The 7182-nt window shown below is 35.7% G+C and overlaps 1 long non-coding RNA gene across 1 annotated transcript in view; it reads right to left on the reverse strand.

The window, feature by feature from the left end:
• Positions 1-1597, reverse strand: part of LOC148949769 (uncharacterized) — a 241024-nt gene extending 239427 nt beyond the window's left edge. The window contains exon 1 of the long non-coding RNA XR_016142099.1: positions 1550-1597. This is a non-coding gene — a long non-coding RNA (uncharacterized LOC148949769). The remainder of the gene's footprint in view (positions 1-1549) is intronic.
• Between the last annotated feature and the right edge of the window lie 5585 nt (positions 1598-7182).

Genomic DNA, 7182 nt, shown 5'->3' on the forward strand with positions numbered 1-7182 from the left:
TGCTGCTCTGTTAAGGTTTTAATATAACAAAGAAAAAAAACATTTTTAATTTTATTCCATAGCTAAGATTCCGCTCTATCCATTTGCCAAATTACATTTATAAAATTTGGTGCTCAGGGTTTTTTAAAATTGAAAATATGCTGAAAATTGATTTAAAATAGTTGAAAAAAGGACATATTTTAATAATTTTAAAGCAAGTTTAGGTCCTTCCCCAGGAAAAAGTGTAATGAATATCATAATTCAGGCTTGGTGAACGAATAGATCTAAGATTAATGAATCTAATTACATAAGTATCTTGTCCTTTCGGTACAAGTTGGTCCCTTTTGGTACAGTGCTGACTGGTCGCCGAATTGCTTTTATAGAGGGAACATATATCTTAAACCAATAAAAATAATTTTTAAGAATATGTTATAAAGGAAAGCCAAATAACCCATTTTTTCATTGTTTAATTTACTCGATCTTGCTATGACTCATTTCAAGCCAAGAATACAAACTTGATTGGTTCTTTTATAAAAGATTTAAACCAGTAAAAAGAAGAAAAGGTTTTTGAGTTACGAATTTTTTTACAAGTTTTTTTTACCCGTTGTTGTATTTACCTAATCTTGCTGTGGCGCATTTCAAGCCAAGAAAGCAAACCTGATTTTTTCTTTTTATAAAAAATTTAAACCCGTAAAAAGAAGAAAAGGTTTTGAGTCACAACATTTTTACTGGTTTTTTTTTTACCTATTTTTGTATTTACCTAATCTTACTATGGCTCATCGAAGAATGCAAACCTAATTGTTTTTTTATAACAAATGTAAACCAGTAAAAAGAAGGACAAATTTTGGAGTCACACCATTTTTTACAAATATACTATCTCTCTGTGGTTTGAGGATATAGCTTAGCGATAAGATGCCACAGCTCCTGTATGAACGATAAAGATTGAGACTATCTGGCACGTGTATAATAAATAGGGCACAAGGTCGTATCCAGGGGGATTAGGGGGTTTTGAGGGCTGGGACAAAACCTTTGGGAGTCTTTGGTGGATGATTAAACTTAAAAATGTCAGAATGAAGGAGAAAAGTCTTTTATTTAGGACTAAAGAGTTTGTGCTCGTTACCTGAATAAAGTACCTGTGATAACAAATCACAACAAATAATTATCATAATATATATCTATTAAGGAAGATATTATAATTGAAACATTTTCTCTGTTATAATATATTAAAATAAAACATATCCATCATAAAAGTTATAATAAATAAATATTATATATAGTAGCAATAAGCAATTTCATTGTAAATGGCTTAAAGGTTCGGATTACCTTTTATTTATTTGTATTAGCTTATTTATTATGCTTATTTGTGTCAATATTGCATAAGAATTTACCAGCTTTGAAATATACACATAAATACAATGATTAAAAACAGTGGAATGAAGGAAGAAAATACAGAGTTGTGGGGATATCTGCCTACGTAAGACTAACGAGTTCGTATTCGTAATGGATCTGTTACAATTGAGTGTGTTTACTGTAAAATAGCTGTGTCCGCTACCTGGTTTGAGTAACTTACTTGTCAACAGAGATCCAATTTCTATCCTGATATGTGTTTTAAAAGGAAGATGCTTACTGGTCCCAGGTTTCCAGGCAACTGAGAAGTGTTTCTTGTGAACCTCAGTCTTCCTAGTTCCAGAGCGCCAGGAAAAAAGGAAACGGTCACCTTTTAGCAGCCGCAACACCCCAAAGTGTAGCTAGCGGCAAACTCTGAAAGAAAAGGAATTGTGTGAAAAATGTGAACTACATAAGGGATAATGCTATTAAGAAGGGACTATGTAACTAGGATACTGGTTCTTGCTTCAAGTGTGCTCTTTTGTAAACTAGATTCACTCTTTTACAATTAAAATTTAATATTTGCAATATTTTATGAAGAGAAAGGCTTCTAATTTTTTTTTTTTTTTAAACAGTTACTGATCTTATTTTATTTTAACTCACCCAAATACAGCGAAAATTTGTGTCCTTATGTCTGGAAATTGTTTCGTTAATAAGAACCGAGACTAAAGCGAGTATCTTGGTCAGAGGGAAGTCAGATCAAGTTTTTTTTAGACTTGAACTTAGACTTAGACTTAGTTTTTTTTTTTAGTTTTTTTTTAGACATCTCGTAAAATTTACGACCTTGGGAGTTGGCCCCCTGAAACTTCTATTCTATCTAAATTTCTAGGCCAATCTTACTGAAATTAACAAATAAGAATTCTTTCATTATTGGACCCCCTGAAAAAAAATCCAGCATCCCTACCTGTTTTAGATTATATCATCTAAAAAATTTGTCTTAATGCCAGAGTTAAAAAACAAACATGAAATTATAGCAGCAGGGATTATAAAACAAAAGTATTATAAGAAGTTGAGAAGTTAACTAAAGGAACAACTCTACATTCCTCTTTCAAACAGTTCGTGGTAACGAATTATAAGTAATGAGTGAATCGGCTCAATAGTAACCGAAACGCTAAGAAACAGGATCTTGATAATAATAGATATATCAAAAGAATCGAATCTTGATGCTTATTCAAAATGTACAAAATCCATGCATTTTTATGTTAGCCTACCCATCAAAAGTTACGAGCCTGAGAAAATTTGCCTTATTTTGAAAAAGGGGGGCAACACCAATAAGAAATCAAGTGATCTTAGTGAAAATTACACCATGAGATTCAGAGTATCAGAGATACTTACTGTTAAGGTTTCAAGCTCCTATGTACAAAAATGTGGAATTTTGAATTTTTTTTGCCAGAAGCAAGATCACCGATGCGTGTTTATTTTATTTTATTTATTTTTTCCCAGGGCTGATCGTACCGACCAGTGATCCTATAAGATCCGGAGAGGGCTCATTTGATTGGAAATCAAAAGTTCTAGTGCCCTTTTTAGGTTACCAAAAACGTTAGAGGGAAGCAACCCCCTCCTTTCACCCGCTTTTTTACCCGAAATTGTCCGATAAAAATTTTGAGATAGCGATTTTCTTCAGCATGGTCGAAAGACCTAATAGCTATGTCTTTGAGGATGACTTGATCCCTTATAGGCCCTGGGGAAGGGTAGTAAGTTATGAACTTTGCCCATTGCTTACATCTAGAACTGGCTATTGGGAAGTATAAGGATATTTCCGGGGGGGGGGGGGTCTGGTGGGGGTGCTTACGTGGGAGGATCTTTCCATGGAGGAGTTTTCGCGTAGTAAGGGCATTTTCCATGAGAGGGGAGCTGAATTCTCCAGCATTAATTGAAAAAATATCAGAAATTAATTAAAACAAACAAGTTTTTTCAAATGAAAATAAGGAGCAACATTAGAACTTAAAACGAACAGAAATTATTACGTATATGAGGGGGGATTGCCTCTTCCTCAACACCTTGCTCTTTACGTTGAAGTGTTTTTTGAATTTGTAAAAAGCTTATTGTTTAATTAAACGGTCCTTGTGTATCAGGAGTCATTCTTAAATAATTGGAACACAAAGTTAAACATTAGCGTAAAGACTGAAGTACTTAGAGGGGACCACCCCCTCATATATGTAATAATTTCCGTTCGTTTTAAGTTTTAATGTTGTTTCTTACTTTCAGTTAAAAAACCTGTTTTTTTTTATTTAATTTCCTCTAATATCAAAAGCTTAGACTGTATTCCTTGTTACTACTAGAGCCAATTTTCTGAAAGACCTCTCCCTCCAAAGAAAAAGCATTTAAGTTTTGTTGCCAACACCGTATTGCATAAGAACTTGCTATGTTATGAAATAACTAGCACCTTCCCCCTATTTCAGTCAAAGCTTATTTTGTCAAGGCTGTTGTTAAAATTGTCGCTAAAAAATATTTGCATTATTAATAACAATATGGATTCATATTTTAAACAGGATTTTCTTTTGTAAGGTTTAAAAATTTGAGAAAGGTAAGGAAAAGGTAATTGCATACTAAGAAAAAAAAATGTGACAACAATCTACAAGAGGGGGAATTTGAGGAATAAAACCTGCGATTTGGCTTCGATGTGTTACTGCAATACACCAGGGCCGTATCCAGGATTTTTTTCGGGGGGGGGGGTAGACAAAAAAAAACACACAAAAATTTTTGTTGCCTATATTCATTTTTGTTACGTTTTTATGAGTCAGACAAGCATTTAGAGGGAGGGGGCATGCCCGATACCCCCTCCCCCCTTGGACAGGCCTTGACGGTAACAATTACAATATAAAGGAGTTTATTTCGAGGTGTTTATTTCAGAGTTTATAATTTACAAGAGAGGGAATTTGAGAAATAAAAACTGCGAATTGGCTTTGATATGTCATTGCTATACGGTAACAATTACAAAATAAAGGAGTTTACTGACGTTAACTCGGCGGAGAGGGTAACTTTGAAAAAATTAAATAAAAAAACAAACAAGTTTTTTAAATTGAAATTAAGGAGCAACATTTAAACTTAAAACGAACAGAAATAATTACCTATATGAGGGGGTTCGCCCCTGGTCAATACCTTGCTCTTTACGCTAAACTTCGAATTTTGTTCGAATCGCAAATCCCTGAATCACAAAGGCCGTTTAATTAGAATAGATAGCGCTTCTGAAAGTATTAAGAAAAACTTTAGCGTAAAGAGCGGGGTAATGACTAGGGGGCAAACCCCATCATATACGTAAATTTCTGCTCGTTTTAATGATGCTCCTTGCTTTCAGTTTAAAAAACTTGTGTTTTTAATTTTTTTAATTTCTGATTGTTTTTTTAATAATTCTGGGAAAATCCGATGCCCCCTTAATAGAAATGTCCCTTCCCCCAAGGAAAAATTCTCCAGGGAAAGGTCCTACCACGTAATCCCCTCCTCATGATATTTAAAGTGCAGGCTAGGAGATAGGAGCAAGGTGCATACAGTTTAGAAGCAGGTTAGGAGCAAAATGCATATAAGAATTTAGCCAAGGATCGGATGAATTGACTCCTAAAAAGAAAAAGAAACCCCAATGGGTATACACATCAAAACTAAAACAAACAGAACATTGTAAATAATAACTGGCATAATTTTGAATATTGTACTGGATTCCTCACATATTGAACTAATTGCTTTCAACTGAAGCTTAAAAAGAGACGTTGAAAATTGTAACGAACCGAGATCATCCTACCATCCCCAACCCTTCACTGTTTATTCTAAAGTTTCAACATATTATATATATATATATATATATATATATATATATATATATATATATATATATATATATATATATATATATATATATATATATATATATATATATATATATATATATATATATATATATATATATATATATATATATATATATATATATATATATATATATATATATATATATATATATATATTTTTTTTTTTTTTTTTTTTTTTTTTTTTTATATATATATATATATATATATATATATATATATATATATATATATATATATATATTTTTTTTTTTTTTGCGTGGGTTTTTTTTGGAGGATCTTTCACGAGAAGAAAGTATTTGCACGGAGGGGGGGGGGCAAGATTTACACATAAATTGCTCTTTTCTACTAGTAGAGATGCCTTATTGAGCCCCATGTGCTACCCCTGCTGCCACCTACAACTTTTTTTTAACATCATATACTGACACGAGAGACACGTGGTTTATGGTTTTTGTCAATGAGAATTTGAAAATCAGGAATTTTGTCACATTTATGTATGTTTTCTAGGATGGGTATGTGTGTTTTTCGATGTATTTGATGTTCTTAATGGATATTTAATGGTTTTTGTCAGTGAGAATTTGAAAAACAGGGACTTTGTCACATTTATGTATGTCAACAGCAATTCATGTCTGTTTTATGGTTTTCTCAGTGAGAATTTGAAAAACAGGAACTTTCTCACATTTTTGTATGTTTTTATGGTTTTTGTCAGTGAGAATTTGAAAAAACAGGAACTTTCTCACTGAGAAAACCATAAACCACGTGGTGCTGTCACGAGTCAGAACACCTGTGCTGTCGACCTCAATCCACCTATCGTGAATCAATAATTCCCCTTAGAAACAACAAATTAATTTCCCCTTTCTTGACAGATCAATCAATCAATGACATCATCTGTCAGACTTTAAAAATTTTCGCCTAGAAACGATTCTCCAGGAACAGATCCAAATCATTAATGTCTTTGCCTCGGGAACAGTTCTTTTGGTCGAACTCCAAAGGATATTAATAACCAAAGGCCATGGAAACAATTAGGCAAGAAACATCTTAGCGATGAATTGTTTTAGCGCGCGAAAAGGTTTCCTATTAATTTGAAATGCGTTAGCGCAGAGATGCCAATAACAAAGGAACACGCTGAATTTGCGTTTAGGGATTATTTGGGCGAAACCGTTTTAGACAGGTTATGGAACTATTTCGGCGAAACAGATAGAGACATTTTAAAAGCAGATTTTTGAAGAGATTTTAGAAGAGAATTTAATGGTGAAACTCTGTGGTCGTTATAATACACTAGTTTCATTTGAACAGTGTTGTGAGGTCCTCTAACCCAACCCCAAAGGATTCTAATCCTCCTACCCCAACCCCGAAGGAAGCCCCCGGTCCTCAAAGGCCTCCCAGGCCCCAACTGTACCCCCCCCCCCCCAAAGGCCAACCCAGTGCTCCAAAGGCCCACCCTGTGCCCCCAAAGGCCCACCTCCGGTCCCCAAAGGCCCATCAAGCTCCCAAAGGACCAACGGGGTCCCAAAGGCCCTCCACCGGTCCCCAACTGCCCCACCGGACCCCCAAAGGCCCTCCATGTGCCCCAAAGGCCCACCCGGTGCCCCAAAGGTCCTCCTCCGATCCCCAAAGGCCCATCGAGCTCCCAAAGGACCAACGGGGTCCCAAAGGCCCTCCACCGGTCCCCAACTGCCTCTCCGGACCCCCAAAGGCCCTCCACCGGTCCCTAAATGTCCCCCAGGCACCCAAAGGCCCTTCCGACGCCCCAAAGGCCCACCCAGACCCCCAAATGCCATCCCCGGACCCCCAAAGCCCATCCCCCGGCCCCCAAAGGTCCCCCCGAGCTCCCAAAGGACCACCGACCCTCAAGGGACCCACAAACCCTCAAAGGCTCTCCCCGTGCACCCGTCTTTCGTTGATGTGTGTTGTCTGAAACCTATGATTTGGGATGTGTAGTTTGCTACTTCAGGCTTTTCTTAGCTAAGTTTTCATAGTATTTCCTAGGTGTATGTTGTCTGAAACCAATAGTTTG

This window comes from Artemia sp. Qi Xiang Cuo, chromosome 8 (genome assembly GCF_049724085.1).
Source record: "Artemia sp. Qi Xiang Cuo chromosome 8, ASM4972408v1, whole genome shotgun sequence".
NCBI classification, from domain to species: Eukaryota; Metazoa; Arthropoda; class Branchiopoda; order Anostraca; family Artemiidae; genus Artemia; species Artemia sp. Qi Xiang Cuo.